The sequence below is a fragment of the Artemia franciscana genome, chromosome 21 (genome assembly GCF_032884065.1).
Source record: "Artemia franciscana chromosome 21, ASM3288406v1, whole genome shotgun sequence".
Taxonomy (NCBI): Eukaryota; Metazoa; Arthropoda; class Branchiopoda; order Anostraca; family Artemiidae; genus Artemia; species Artemia franciscana.
Genome location: NC_088883.1, coordinates 2,987,546 through 3,004,841, shown reverse-complemented (window position 1 = coordinate 3,004,841; position 17,296 = coordinate 2,987,546). Strand labels below are relative to the sequence as shown.

Here is a 17,296-nt window from a genome sequence, read left to right as displayed (position 1 = left end):
TGATGGCATATACCCTCATTCTATTCAAAACCTGCCAATAGACTGGGTGCAAATTCTACTAGACATCATAAATGAAACACGGGATCATGGCTTGTTCCCAAAATCATGGAGAGACAGTACAGTAAAGCTCATACCAAAACAAGGTAAAGATAAAAGTAAGATTGAAAACTTTGGAACTATCACTTTACTACATGTTGCTAGGAGAGTATATGAATGACTTGTCAAGCAAAGATTGACCACAATGATTGAAATAAATAATGAGCTGCAAGATATACAGTACAGATTCAGAAAAGGCAGAAACACAGATGATATCATGTTTATGTTCTTGAATAACATCTTATATACCCTTAAAAACAAAACAGTCCTTGTTGGTGTGTTTCTGGATGTAAAGGTGGCGTTTGAGACCATGGTCCATCATCAAATCTTGGATGGAGTCCATGAAGCAAAGATAAGAGGCAGATTATTGGCCTTTTCCTTGTCTTTCCTTCAGGATATAGATATGAAGATCATTTTCAGAAAAGCTGCATCATCAAATCTGATACACAGAAAAAGAGGGGTACCTCAAGGGTCAGTATTGGGTCCGGTTTATTACAATATTAGCAAGTTTAACATCCACATTGTAGCTGGAAATATCAGAAGGGGTATTTTTGCAGATGATAATTGTCTTTGGGCTGTTGGTAAATCAGTTTATGATGTAGAATCAATTCTTCAAGGTTCACTCAATCAGATAAGCCATTGGCTATGGAAGCAGATATTTCATTCTGCCACAAGTCATATGCTGTCTGCCAGAAGTCAGGATCCCAAATGTGACTTCTTAATTGAATTCTACACAAAATACATTAGGCTGAAATTGGAATATGGTTCAATAATTTATCAAATAGCCAGTAAAACCGCCCTCAGAAAACTGGGGGGTGTTAAGAATTCTGCCCTTTTTATAGCATTCTATGCTTGAGAAGCCCCACTTGTGACATTCTTAATATCCGAAAGTGGCCTAGAAGACTTTGTGAAACTGTGGCTTTCAACAAATAAAAATAATGGCTCTTCAGCTGGCATTAATGCTCTTAGAAGAAAAGGCATTGATCCCAAATTATCTGAACTGCTTCATATAGGACATCTAATACCTACCACCATATGGGACTACCAGAGTATAGAGTTATTTGAAGACCTTGAAAACAGGGAAGGGCTGGATCATGCAAACTCATTCAAGTACCTTACAAAAGTAAGTTTTACTGAGCATATTGACATATATACAGATACTTCTAAAAATGGAAATGGGGTTGGAGCTGCACTTGTTGTCCCACGCGAAACATGTTCCGACTTTTTAAGTTTACTACCGTTAAAGAAAAATTGATTAGAGCTTACAAATCGTCTCAATCATCATACTATTGTGTTTTAGCCATCATATACGCTGATATAGCCTATATTTTTGTAATGATGATAATGATATTAAGTTATTTCGTTGAAGATGCTCTTGACCTATCTTTAGTAAAAGTTACTGAAAAATAACTTTTCTGTCGTTCCAGCTACTAAATAACGTCAGCTGGAACCAAAAAAGTTACATTTTGTAACTTTTCCGTACCTTTTAGTTACATTTTGTCAAAGCTGGAACGCACCCCTTGTCTCCCAGTCTTCCGTTCTTCTAGGTTTCAGCTTGTGAGGAATTTATCTTTATTTCACCCTTTCTGAGAGTTTTCAGAAGCTCCTTTTTGTCTTACTTCACAAGCCTCAAAGTTTCCATTTCAAATTAGTTCCTTGATAAAGCACCCAGAAAACAGAACAGCCTATCTTCATTTCCTACTTTTGGTATGTCGGCCCATTTACTCGCGGCAGAAGCGGTCCGCATTTACTATTTTTCTGTCCCAGGTTTCAATAAAAACAGACACAAAGCTTATTAGGTGCCTTTTGGCTAGGTATACTGACCTTAAAGGGTGCTAAAAGCCAAAGAACCCGAGCAAAAGCGCCAAAGAAGTTGGTACCACAAAATTATTTCAGCTGGATGTAACATTTTATCTGTGCTAGAAAACGCTGAATGCGGACACTAAACGCCAACGCTTCGTCAGTTTTAAGTGGAGCAAGTAGCTCCAGTAAAAAATAAATTGCAGGTGCTGCCGGTTGACGCTGATTTTATTATTTTTATTTTTTATTAGGTAGGAGTTTCAAACCTGTTGAAAACCCATTGAGCAACGCATCTTTCAAATTTGAGCAAATTAACGTGTCCAATAAAGCCCTTAAGAAATTCAAGGGAACGTGCTGCATAATAGCACATGTAGATTCGAGGGAAACATGTCTTAAGCTACAACGTTCAACAATCAGTAGGATCAGGAGCCTTTTTTAGACTTTAAATTTTGCCTTTCAATACACGGCAGTGACGACTTCCCTGTGTGTCCGTGTTTAAATCATACCTGTCGTTGTGCTCAATGAATCCCATTTTCAGAGGTTCATGTGCGACATGCAATAGACCTTATTCACCTCTTTTGTTTTGGGATATAGTTTATCGGAAACTTAAAAGTTCTAAAACGTTCTGAAAATTGAACATTTCAGGTTAAAAAAATTTTTCAATGTGTCTGCTTTAATGTTCTAAAACTTCTTACAAGTCACCTAAACCGGTATTCCGAGTTTATTTTTCTGAGGAAATTAAATATTTGCACCTCAAGTAAAGAGAAATACTGCATGTTGATGCACCTCCTACTTGGTCCTAGTCCTAGACCACTGAATCTTCTATAACCCATGTAAAGACACAACAGAACAAGGCGATGAAAACGCGTTTCAATGGAACATGGACTTGGCTTCTGATTGGCATGCTACCGAAAACATTTTTGTTTCTTTCGCTGAAATAAATATAGTTTTATAATATAAATGCAATTTTGTCTGTATTAACCACAGAAAGGAACAAAACGAATTGTTTTTGGCCCAATCATTTTTCTAGCTGGACTCTATTTTTACCTGCTTGTAATTGGCATAGACAAATTGTAGCTGGTTGGCTTTTACTCGAGCAATTGAGGAACTTTTAGCAATGACAACCAGACCCGTCATTGAGAAGACACGCTCGGCTATTTGCTCGTGGGGTGCAGCCCAAGAATCATTCGTGCAAGGGCTACCATCACTGAGATACACTCTTTTTGATCCTTCCAGAATTAAATGTACTGATTTTCTTTTGAAGACAGTTTAGGTCTTTTAGCTCTTGATGCTTCATTTGCTAAAGTTAGGTGCAAGTCAATTTGTTTTTCAACAGGTATTTCTGTTTCAGCAAGATCCGCAATTTCTTTAAATGAAAAGTAGAGTTTTAGCCAAGTTTTCTTTTGAGACTATGGTTGCAATTTTACTCGAAATGTTCAAATTCACTTCGAATCTGGATATTTTAAAGGTTGACCAAAGATATCAGTAGAAATTTATTTCGAAGAAACTGCAGAAGACACCAAATTTTTTAATAATAAGAAGGTAGGATCAATAAAAGGTGGCTCTACACAAAATTTTCAACGACACTGGCACGGCGTCTGGGTCTAGTATACACGGCTTTATAGCTTTTGCAGTTTAAGTCGGTCGACTGAGAACAGCTTTTTATTTGCCATGTTCAGCTTTTCCTGAAAAAAGCCACTCCAAATGCGCCCGATTTGCCTTTTAATAAGTACCAAAGGAGACCGGAGCTGCCAAAAAAATATTCAAAAACACGAACGAATTCATTTCAAAAATCCATAGCTTGGATAGGCAGAGGATAGTATGTGGACTGAAACCCAGCATTTTCATTTCTGTGACATCAGATATAAGTCTTCAATTTTGAGCCGTAGTTCATGTCTTGCCGGCTTTCCAAGCAAAAAGTATTTTCAGAAAAAAAAGTTTAAGTCGGCGTCTTAGCTCCTTAGCCCACTGTATGAGGATTCTTGCCGCACTATACATTTTCAACCCGTCTAGGGGCCTGCTGAGTCTGAAAACAAGACTTTGTAAGTATCTACCCCCTTTAGTCATAACTATTCCGATTCTTTCACGCTCTAACTAATGTTTAATTTTTCGGAACTCCTTTAATGAGTAGAGTCAACGAGCAATTGCTTAAGGATTATGGAACTCCAATCACGGTTTTGCATTTTTTTTTTATAAAACTGGTCTTAAGATACTTGATAAGGGTAATATTTAAATTTCTTTGACAACTTTGCCTAACTACAGCATCTAACAATTGCCACGCTGATATAAACTATCAACAATTAGATCTTGTCAGAAATATAGACAGAACTACAATTGACTTAACTGTAGCAATACTACAGCAGTAATACTACTGTAGTAACATTGTCCGAATCCACTCACCATTTGCTTAAAATTTTGTTTATAAGCAATACCATTTTATCTTTTTCTCGAATTTTAAGCTGAGATCTAGGCTAAATTATATAAATATCTATTTAATAATTTTAATCAGATACTTTTAGATAAAATAATGTGAAAAAGTTACTACTTTTCTCTAAAATACAAAAATTATCAAGTAGTATGGCCCTAATAGCATTTACCACTGCCATTCCCCATATTTTTTTTTATTGTATTAAAGAATTAAATAATTTTCTCTGAACTGATGTTGCTAACGTCTATTCATTTCAGCCTAAGCCCTCTTGTGTCAGCGAGTAATAAAGAAATAATAGGTCTCGAATTAACCCCATCCCATACATCAAAGCAAAATTTCAAGAAAGTCGCTAATAAATTATTATCTTTAAAGCTTAAGTTGATCCTTTCGATCAACTTCGATCAACTTTCGGCAGTATACCTACGGTACTGAATGCTACATCCCAGGAGTATTATTGTTTTCTTTTCGAATTTTTTTTTGAACAACACTCCTAAAACTTAACAATTTGCTTTAAGATTATTCCTTTTGTTTTTTTATAGATAAGTTAATTTTGATATAATACAAGTTAAATTAACTTTGGTATATGACATATTTTTGGTATGCTATAGATTGAGTTAACTCAAACTAAAATCAAGCAGAATTCCTACCAAAATTATTTGTTTTTATACTTCCTAATGTATAAAACATCTAGTATATTACATAGTAAACGATTAAACTCAAAATTAAAGCACTTGTCTGAAATTATAAACTTTTAAAAAAATATAAAAAATTGTTTGTTACAAAAAATTATTTAATGGACGTTAATTTCAGATAAGCAATGATGATCTTAACATTTTTGATGACCATGTGTATACATACCAATACACAAGACATCGTAAAACGCGGAATAATATTCAAATATGAGAATTCACTTCTAACCAAGAACAATGTATGGAAAATATTTATGAAGCAAGATCCTAAACCATTCGAAACGTTGTTCCAACAAGTAATAAGACTGGAGAAAAATACTAATGACCTAAAAGAATCAATTTTTCAATTCCTAATATCGGACAAGGGACTACAATCAAGCAAAAGAGCCCATAAGGTAAAAAAGATATACCATCCCTTACTTACCCCAAACTCAAAATGAAGAAAATAATAGATGATTTCGACGAAAAAATGGCTGAAATTGATAAAGCCATAAAACTTGGAAAAGCCATAGAAAAGAGAAGAAAAAGATCGACTAATGAAAACAAAACCCAGATACCAGTAATATAGAGACCCAAAATACAATTAAACCAATTAAGACTCAATCTAGACAAAGGAAATTTTACGATAGACAATACGCATTAATAAACGAATTACCCGCAGTATGAAATTTCTTCAAAAATTATGGAATAGACCAAAATCAGCTAATACAGCTGAAAAGAAACCAACAAAAGAAGAAATAAATTTGTCTGAAATAAAACCAGCAGAAGTTCAAACATAACATGTGGCAGATATTCCTCTAAATACACAAGAAACCGATCCAACTGAAATCCAAACAACTATAATTGAGTCTAACCTTGTAACACGAAAAAATAAAATACCAGAAACAATAAAAGGTATACAAAACATAGAAGTAACATCCAATTCAACCAATGGTGCTACCCAACCGAAATATAAATTTAAATGTCAGTACTTCTGTAGGATAATAAACGTTACGGCAGAAACGACAAAAATCAACAAGACCTCCCGTATTCCGAATGTTACTAATAATAATAATATAGAGGTAACCACTAACAAAGCCTTGGAAACCTCAAAATGTACATCGAAGGAATATGAAACAACTACCTTCTGGGAATCCAATACTCAAAACAAAGAAACTACATCCAATACTGAATATACCCCAACAACGGAAGTGGACTAAACATTCCCCACACCAACACCCACGACTACTGACCAACAACCAATGGAAAAAGACACCTCGATATCAGAAATTACTGCGGAAACTATCGCTAGCAACCAATGGAATTAGACACCTCGATATCAGAAATTAATACGGAAACTATCACTAGCGTATTAATACCAAATAGCAACGATGAAATCTTGATAACAGTAAGATAGCCAGTAACATCCACTAGTTAGATATGGACTTCTACAACAAGAGGAAGGGTACAGGTTAGATGGCAAATCCCCTTTGTTGACGCCGACTACGGTAGGACGCAATGTATGGATGGAGACAAAAATTGCCAAGAAGATTATTACAGAAGAGAATGTTGGACAATTGGTGGTAAAAAAAAGCTTGCAAACGACTGGCCATGGCTGACGAGCCAGCAAAAATGAATTAAAACCCCTCCCAGAATTAACAATACAAAATGCTTATAAAATATCTACTCACCAGGCATTCCTGATATTGTACAGGCAAAGGCTAGAAGCATTATTTGAACTATTTAATGCAGAAATACAAAACTTAAACAAAGCAAAACACTTATATTTGAAGTATTTTTCCGTAGGAGTAAATATAAAAGATCGACAAGCTTAATTCCAATAGTTGGGGAACTTGCTTCTCGCTTATTCGCTTTGTCCACCGAAGGAGATTCAAATATATTAAGATATTATGTTAAAAGACTAAATACAGCCATGAATACCACATTACATGTACAAAAAATACAAGCGAGTATAGCCAACTATCAAAAAGACAATAATTGAGGCCATATCCAAGAAAATCTGAAGAACGGTCAAAAAATGAGGTCGACAGAGTAATCTCTGATTCTAGTTTAACGATGGATTCATTTGACATTGTTATAATGTCATTATTGAACTTAGCTACTGATGTCAGTAAATTTGAATTCGCATTATTTGAATTAACAGGAGGGTCCCTTTCCTACGACTTAGTAAATCCCTCAAACCTGAAAAACATTCTAAACGAGATAAAAACTCACTTAACATTTGGTCTCCATTTGCCAGTAGAACCAGAAGTTGCTAACCTATTCTTATATTATACCAAACTAAAAGTGCATATCACCGACATTAATGAACAGCTTTTTGCAGTAGTCAAAATTCTGTTAATTAATCAACAGTCCATATATGACCTATGTAAAATATCTACCTTCCCCATTAACATAAAAGAGACAAGCTCCTTCATGAGCATCATCCCAGAAGCAGAATATATGTTAATAGATCAGGACCGAAAAAAAAACGAAAAGCAAATGCCCAGGAATTAAAGGAATATGTGTCATTTAAAAATTATTAACTTTAAAAATTTATTAAGAGAAACCTTTATTAACTTACGGAACAATTTATGGTTATTTGCAGTACCAAAAAAACGGTAGAAACTCTGTCCTGCTACAACAATCAAGAGAAAAATGACCCCAGTTATCGAACCGAAATATTGCTACAGGATGTTGGAACTATTACAAATAAACAAAGTTGCAGACTTGTAACTAAAGAGACAACTGTGCAAACACCTTTAATCACAACTAGCACTACCGTCATGACCCCGAAAATAATAAACTTTCAAGGAATAGACTTGTCTTTCACAATTCCGAATATAAACAACGAGGAATCTAAAACATCCATATGGCCAAAAATAGAAAAGATTAAAGGTCCAATGCAATTAACGAAAATAAAAGAGGCATAAAGTACGTAGAAAGTCAATACGGATTGTTCTCACCAAATTCATGGTACAATATTATAATCACCACATTTATGGTATTTCTTATATCACTAACGATAAGAGCGCTACTAACAGTAAACTATGGAAAACTCTTAAAGCAAAGAAGGACAAAAAATGATATAATTGAGGCACAAGAGATGCATCAATTGAACCCTAATGCCCATGATGATATTTAAGCCATTATAACTGGGGGGATATAATAATACAGGAAAATCGAGAGGTCTTTTCCCGTATATTCATATATCCATTCCCTACCGTAAGAAATATTATTGATGTATGACAGCTGAAATGTTATGATGCAATGTATTGTGTTTCTTTTTGGCGTATTGCATCAAAAATATAAAATATTTGGCAAAAAAAAATTCTGTAAAATCTAGACCTCCAACAAGTACGGAATACTTGTTCATTTTTTTAGATGTGCAAGAGAATTAAGAGGTTGCCTCTTCTAAATCCTGATATTTTGTTCCCAAGGCAAAAATATTCCATATGTAGGATAGTTGAAAGGCTATGATGCAATAAATTGTGTTTCATTTTGACGAAATCATGCATTGGAAGTTTAAACAATTGTAGAAAATATAATCCAAAGTAAATCAAGACCTCTAAAGTAATCATGTACTTAACCGTCCCTTTTGAACAGTGCTTTTATATTTACATGTCACAATAATAATATACAGATAGTGTTGGAATAATAATGCATAAGATAATATTCTTATTTGCTATATAACCTTATGTATCTCTAACGTTACCTCTAATGTACCTAATAATTTATCATAAATTTAATCATTCTTTGAAACAAGTGCAATTATATATGTTATAACAATGCTTCTATAGTTATGTACTGTTATTATTATTTTGTGTGTTAATCATATGATTCTGCCTGAAAATTTTATTATAGAAATTGGCATACTCTGGCATTGGCCGACGATGCGTCATGGTCAAGAATTAAGAAACACCTATCATGATTTATCAACCGCTGAAAAATACCCAAATCACATATCTGATTCAACTGGACAGCTATCGACCAAAGTAGCACACCTCAAATAGCGCCAACTACTGTCCTACAATCATTTTCACCTTTCCAACTGAACACCGTAGACCTGAGAAGAGATAATATTCAGCCGAGCAGGTATACCCATTGCAAACTCACGAAGACACCACAACGGATAGCCTGCATCAAGATGGAAACCCAACATTAGCAACGTCACGAACGTAGATGAAGATTTGGAAGAGAACAATTTGAGAGCTAATTTTATAACTTGTGTATCAACGTGCCAAGTAAGGTCTTAAGAATTACCTTAGTCAATTGACTCATAAAACAATATAATTAACGCTTAAAAACAATACAAATGCAAAAGAGAGAGAGGGAACGGAACAGAAGAGCCGTAGTACCGGCCGTACTTTTGTACTTAAACTGCTGGGGATAGGTGTACCGGGTCCCGCACTTCCCATTTTGTTAGAAGCATAAAAACAATACAGACTTAACATTTGCTAAAGTCTTAAGCAATAAAAATACTATAAGGTGAAAAACTAAAAAAATACATTATATCCGTTCAAATAGTGAAGTTGGCGAGGACACGAAAATTGTGAATAGGTGTGAAAGATAACATTTCGAAAATAAGCGATGAACAATAAAAAAAAGTGTCAATACTGAATTGAAAATTTAAATTAAATAAATTTACCAGTGGTGATTTTATTATATAATTATAATATATTTGTACACTTTAATGTTAGAATACCTGGGATCAATTGAGAATTAAATACAATAGATAAAGTTGATTAAAATTCAACTAAAAACAAACAATTGGAATCAGGTATTCATGTGTGAACCCAGTTGATTCCAAGTGCTGTATTAATGTAATTTTAATGTAGTGTAAGGTTTAGGGTCAATATAAGGTGTAGGGTTATAAATCCAAAAATTTTAAATAATCATTCTGAGGTGAAGAAATTATAATAAAAATATTGAATACACAATATAGAATTTTAAGAATGTAATATTTAAAGAAAGGGATTAGTCTGATTGACGAGGACATCAATCTACAACGGGAAAGGGGATGTGTAACATACAGGCCAGCAACCCCCCTCCCTATAAAATTCAGGACCAAATTTCTTATTCATACCCCTTTAGAAAATTTCAAAATAAGAATCGTTCAAGCATCTAAAGTTTTAGAGTTAAATTCAACACTCTGTAAGATACGTGCTTTAGGCAGGAGTCGAGTTATTTGTTGTTACAGTAAATAAAAAGTGATAATGCAAGCAGAAATGTTACTTTTTGAATTAGCCAATCAAAATCAAATCTCTATTACTGGTTTATTTGAACTCAACGAACCAAAAGGGAAAATCCTTGTTATAAAAATCGCTCTTGGGAGTGGAGACAAGACAATGCACCATGATTGGGATATACCAGTCGTATTGCGACATTTTAATTGAGGTCAACTGCCCCGTTCTTGATTTAGAAATCCGGTTTTAGTCTTATAATAAGGGGACGAAGGCAGCCAGAGCAAGCAGTTCTGTTCTGGCGTCGATGCATGCCACTCAATGCTAGCAATTATTGAATTTGTCTTATCTGAAGTAGAGTACATAAATAAACTTATTGTATATTAATCGTTTTTGTCTATGAACCAAGGCCTCAGGTTGAGTTCCAATAGTCTTTCGGTATATTCCCAAGGGAATCTATACAGCTTAGGAGACCTGAACATCACTGAGATGATTCTGTCTCCCAGATTACTGGGGATTATTTACAGAGCCTTCTTATTCTGTTAGCTACTTAGTTCCCATGTTTTGATTTGAATATCCCATATCTCATAGATAGATATTAAGCTACCAAGACCTAGAAAAGTCCCAGTTACCTTGTAGAAATAAAACCCCCAACAATCCCCCTTGGAATAACCTCCCCCAACACCACCTCACGAAACCCCCCCTGTAACAATATTACACCTATTCCCAAAGCGGATAATAGGGGTGTGGCTGAAAACTACAGACCTAATAGTATAACATCAGCTGTGGATAAAGTATTGGAGAGTCTTGTGAATTCAGCTGTAATCAAGCACCTAGTTTATAATGAGCTTCTCACCCCAAAATAGCATGAATTTAGACAAAGGAAATCAACTGGAACTAAACTCCTAGATCCCTATGAATATGTAATAGAACTTATTGATCAAGGAGTGGATGTAGATGTTTTGCTTCTTGACTTTACAAGCATTTGATAAAGTGTGTCACACAAGACTGAAAACAAAGTTGCATGCTATTGGTTTTAACTCAGTTGCAACCAGCTGGATAATGGTCTTCTTAAGAAACGGGAAGCAATTGGCCGAGGTTCATGGTCATAGAGGCCAATCTTTCTTTTCTGAAATTACAAAAGTCACCAGAGGAGTTCCACAAGATACTGTACTTGGGCCAATGTTGTTCAATATCTGTATTAACAATGTCCTACATGTAGTTCTAAATAAGCTGATCCTAGACGCTGATGATTCTAAAATAACTGACCCAGTAAAGGCAGACACCACCTTACAAGCTGATATTGATTCTTTCTCTAGATGGGCAGACAGGTGGTGCCTTGAACTAAATATTAAAAAGTGCAAAACTATTCATTTTGGGAAAACCAGCCCTATTCATTTACACAATATAGGTTCAACTAATGCACAACCCCAACCCATTTCAGCTGCAACTGAAGATAGAGATCTTGGACTGATTATTGATAACAAGTTAAAATTCACATCCCATACAGAAATGATTGTTGGTAAAGCATCACAAAGACTAGGATTGATAAAACAGACAATCTCCTCCAGAGTTGAACATACCCTGCTAAAGTTGTACAAAGCCCTAGTTCAGCCTGTCATAGAATATAGAATGTCTGTTGCCTCCCCAATCAATAGAGATGATGTAGCTGCCCTTGAATCCATTCAACAAAAGGCCACAAAATGTATATAAAGGTGCAAAGGTCTGGATTATCCAGCAAGATTGATAAAATGATAAAATCTGCCTTTGATAAAATGTCTCACCACTACCTGATGATTAAGCTGTCAGTATATCAGATAGACAATGATGTTGCCCAGTGGAACAACAGCTTCCTATCTGATAGAATCTAGATTGTCACTGTATATGATGAAAGAAGTGATCTCATCTACATCACAACAGTTGACATGAAGAGTGGTGTCCCCCAAGGGACCAAACAGGCCCAAAATTGTTTAACCTCTATGTAAATGATGCTCCTAAGGTGGCCAAGGATGGCTTGGAACTGTATGCAGATGATTTCGAACTCTTTGGTCCAGCAGCCTCCACAGAAAAATGTTCTTCTTTGCAAGAAGGTTTAAACAACCTCTGTCTATGGCCAACAACCTGGACACTCAAGTTCAACCTGTAGAAATACAAAGTCCTGCATCTTGGTCCAAACAACCCCAGCCATAGTTATTACATGTTGGACTTAGCAGGTGCCAATGTGCCCATTAAGAGTGCAGTCTTGGGGCAATCATTGAGAATAAGTTTAAATTTCATGATCCATGTCTGAACCAAACAGCTAAGATAAACGAGGTCCTCAGTTTGCTCAAGCATTTAGTGAAAAGTTGTCAACCAAGAATTATCAAGAAGCTTTACACAGCCCTTGTTTGTCCCCATCTTCAGTTTGGCATGTTGGTTTCCAACCCACACCTTAAGTGTCACATGGAGATCCTTGAGAAGGTCCAGTGTAGAGCAACCAATCACCCTTTTGCCAAACAACAAATCTCCTATGAGCAACAACTAGAAAAGCTTGACTTGCCTTCCTTAATGTACTGTAGAAAGAGAGGATAAGTCATCCTTGCATTTAAGATGATGACCAGTGATACCACTAGGCCTGTTTCTGATTACAGTGAATACAAAAGAACACAAGAAAATCCAATAAAAGCATGAGAAGTTCATTTTCTTCACCAATTGCATTTTTCCACTATGGAATTCACTCAGCAAATTTACATGTCAGCCAAATCACTTGACAGATTCAAGATTGGTGTCAACCATGATTGGAGTGGCAAGTCATTGAAGATGCAGAAGGACAAACCAGTATCATCCAACAGAGTCTGTTTAGGTGGCACCTGCCTCTTTTAGCACTCAAACACACCCAGGATCTATTGACACCCAAAGATGAAACCAAATGGTCCTGTATATTTGTAAATGGTGATGATCCACTAATGAACTGTGACATGATTATCAAGTCAATGTTACCTGGTAACATCTACAGGTTGTTCAACCTTAGTTGCAAGAAGATGTGATTTAATGTAAGATTACAAAAACTTAAGTTACCTTCATTAGCTTATAGAAGACAAAGGGAGGGACAAGATTATGCCTAAGAAATTAATAACCAGCAACAACCCTCCATATTGCCTCCAACTAGACACCCTGCAGAGGACTAGAGGCCACTCTTTGAAACTGTTCCACAAGAGAGCCCCTTCTTCTCGAGTAGATTCTCGAGTACACATGAAACCCCTTCTTCTCGAGTAGAATTGTGTCATTCTGGAATTCTTTAACTGATGAGATTGTAACAGCCCCTGCCACCAATGCTTTCAAATTTGGAGTTGATTGTGAATGGCTGAAGCAACCATGGAAAACAAAATGGGATTCTGCCAATTACAGTCATTGTCATCACTCACCAGCAACATCACAGGAATTACCTTAGTTGCTGGACAATGCAATTTAAGATGTAGCATTATTAGTAAAAATGGTAAATGCAGTGAAGATGTAGAAAGTAGAATAGCAAAGGCACATGGTATTTTGTCACAGTTAAGAAAAAAGTTTAGAAGAATTGTAAAATAAGTCAGAAAACCAAGGTATAGACACTGGAAGCAATGGTAATAATATTGATAAAGTAAGAGGTAAAAGTGCAGGTTGGGGAATCTTTTGAAGGAAACCCTAAACTTTCTGACAACTACTTTAACAGAATCATAAATACTTACTTATCTTATTCCTTAACTGCCTCTACACATTGGGTAAATATCCTGAGAGCTTCATGTAATCCTACATTGTAGTGGTATATATTGTAGAATTGTAAACACTAATGTTACAATGATGAATGGTGCTAAGGATTACCTTTAAATGATGTTGAAGAATTACCTTCAAATGATTCCCTGATCAGTACCTTTAACAAGTATAGATCTAAAGTGCAGGTGCTCCAGAATTCTAAAGAATATTTTTAGAGGAACTATCTAAGGACAGTCTAAGGTACTCATTTGACAGTCTATGGGTCAAACATTCAGCTCTACAAACAATGAAGTTTGTCAAAACTCTCTAGGGGTATGCTGAAAGAAAGGCTAAGTTAGCTAGGATGTATATTATGGATGAGAGATTGCCAAAGATGATGCTTATAATATATAATCAGGTTGTGCTGGGTAGGAAGAGGTGTAAGGAAGGATTTAAAAAAAAATTGGAACTTCATGCAAAAAAGTAAAGAGTGAAGGGTAACAATTGAGGAGAGGGGCTCCATAAAAAAGTTACCACCTTGGTGAAGCCAAATATGGCCTAGATGAATTTTTTTTCATCTCTTGATGTATTGTGCAACAGGTAACTCTTTTCTGGACTCAAAGAAATCTAGTTTTGCAAGTGATTGACTCTGATATTGGGTAAAAGAAATATCAATCTAATTATATCTACATGATATTTTTGGTTTTATTAGTGTAGACTATTGTCTACAGTATTGTAAGTAGTGTAGACTAAATATATTGCATATAAATAATTGCCAATGTTAATGATGGAGTTGAAAAGGGTAAATGTTTACTTTCCTTCCAAGTGCTCTTTTTATTTATTTATCTTATTTTTCACCCACACACTACATAAAGTAAATATGGTGCAGTAAGAATAAATAAAAAAAAACACAAAGAGAAAAACAAATACACACACAAAATCAATGAAAAAAACAAAAACAGATAAGATGGTGGTGAGGGGATAAGCATGCAGAAGCTGTACTGGAGAATTTTCTGTAAAGAATCTCAAACTTTAAAGTTGTATCAAACAAGAGTCTGGTTTTTTGTCAAAGGTGGAAGATACAGAAGAAATTTGCAAAATTTGAAATAATTTATCTGAATTATTTTTAAATTATCATTATTACAAAGGGGGGAAAAGAGATAAAGAACAAAATGATTGCAGAAAGTAGAATAACCTTAGGCCAGCACATGTCTATTATACTTCCCTCTGTTTGCAACAATCTTTCCATACCCAATCTGAATCTTTTTACTTATATTGCAAATGCATACTGACATAAGCTCAAAAGATTGTTAGTAACAGAGATACCGAGCCAACAAATACAATCAACAAGAGGGATAGTGAAGTTACTACAGTATAGCTCTAAAGTGTGTATGACTAAATTGAATAAATAAATTTTATCAATATTATGGCATTTTCTTCTTCCTTGACATCAAATTTTAAATAAAAACATGCGTTTTTGGTTGAAAATATGAAAGACAGCTATTACAAATGCCAGTTATACTGTTTGCTATAAATTTAACTACATTAAAAACAGCAATGGTTAGTTTACATATTTAATATATGCTATGCTTTACCTCCACCCCCCTGATGTGCAAATATATAGCCCAAATTTGTTTCTAAACAATTACAGATTTGCAATTTCAAATATCCTAGTGTTTTGTTAAAAAGAACCAAAAACACATGCTTCAATTGAAATTCTGGCAACAAGGAAGAAGAAAACACCATAACATTGATAAATTTATTTATCCAATTTAATTGTGGAAAATCAGTGCTTGTGGATAATATAACATTAAAAAATGGATTTATAATGAAACAGTAAGTTTGAGTCCAATGTTATAAAGTTTGAGACCAATGTTTTAAGCCTTTTTTATACCCCATATTTAGGTCATTTTTAAGAGGTCCAACAGTGCTTAAATCTGAATTTCCAGTAGAAGCAATTATTATATTTGTAAAGAGCATAAAAAAACGCATCCAGTGGTATATTCACTTTATACAAAAGTCAGTAATACTGTTTGCTATAAATTTACCATTAACTGTAAGCAAGCCTACTCTATGCATTTTTAGTTTGCCCCATGGAGGAGGAGGGTCAACCAGAAATAGATATGCTTCTCTAATAATCACAAAGAAACAAAATGTGATCATCAGAATCTTGCTATATGAAGTAATATACACTTCAGAGCAATTGGAATGAAAGTAAACATTTACCCTGAAAATATCCAGTATTTGACTTTAATCAGTCCAAAGTGCAAGTTAAAATATCATTAAAATATGAATAAAATAAAATAAAACACAATAATCTGATTCAGCCTACTGGAGAAATAATTCCACCATTTTAGTGTTTTCTGTCAGTTTGATAAATATCCTAAGGCTATGGATGAGACCATTATGAAGGGTGGTACATTATCAGGACAATGGCTAGGCCTATTAAACAGAAGAAGAACATTAAAGGAGCCACCAAATAGTAGGCCTAGCCAACTGATTTTATTTTATTAAGAAGTTTCCTTCATTAGAGATCTACTATAGCCTAGTGATATTTAGTAAAGTTTTGAATAAATAGGGGTTGACATGTGCTGACCTTGGGCAACTTGGTATTGTACTGAGTTGTTAGTAGCCTAGTAGGCCTAGTAGTTACAGTAAGAAAATTATCAACTTTTTTATTGTGAAGTTTTGGATGCACCTAAGGTTGAAAACAGTCCCACAAGGTGGAGGGGATGGAATTGACCGATTAGGTCTAGGAATGAATTTTAAATTGTGCAACTACTCTTTTAATTTGGAGGGGGAATCTTGGGTCATAATTACACAGTTGAGTACAAAGTTCCTAGGCTACCTACGGTCTAATTTAAACTGTAGCTTAAATTTTCTAAGAAAGGTTTAGGAACTTGGATGCACATCAAAAGACCACTTTCAGGAGAAATTAAAAAGGAGAAAAAAAACTACCCACCAGTTGACCACTTTTACTTGTTCACATTTTCTAAATTCAAATTTCGTTTTTCCTACAAAAATACCGAACTTCTTAGGCCATTCCTATGGTTGGTGGCCGTCGGTATTACAGTGCCCCCTCCCAACTTCAACATAAGCAAAAAAGGTGAATCGAAGTGAAAAATTGGATTAAAGTGAGTGATTCCCCAGCCGTGGCACTCCTCTAGGCCACTGCACCCGGGGCAACTACTCCGAATGCCCCCCCCCCCCTATTAACGGTTATGTTAGGACCGAGGTATAAAATGAGCATTATGGACATTTTTTTCAAAAATTTCTAAAACACAAAACTTTTCTAAAACATAAAAAAAGATTCTAAATCCTTTTCTTTCTCCTGTCCAGTGGTATTTGGTCCATATTGAAGTATCCTGGATGTAACTCCTTTCCAAGTTTCCCTTTCATTTTGCGGAAAA

At 35.0% G+C, this 17,296-nt stretch overlaps 1 protein-coding gene across 3 annotated transcripts in view; it reads right to left on the bottom strand.

The window, feature by feature from the left end:
* The window catches only part of LOC136040874 (hexokinase type 2-like), an 88,533-nt gene extending 71,582 nt beyond the window's left edge, over window positions 1–16,951 (bottom strand). For 2 of the 3 annotated variants that reach the window (XM_065725267.1, XM_065725270.1), the window contains exon 1: window positions 16,849–16,894. The gene's annotated coding sequence lies outside the window, so the exon portion shown is untranslated. Of the gene's footprint in view, window positions 1–16,848 lie in introns of all 3 variants that reach the window. The other variant, XM_065725269.1, reaches the window with a different exon arrangement.
* Between the last annotated feature and the right edge of the window lie 345 nt (window positions 16,952–17,296).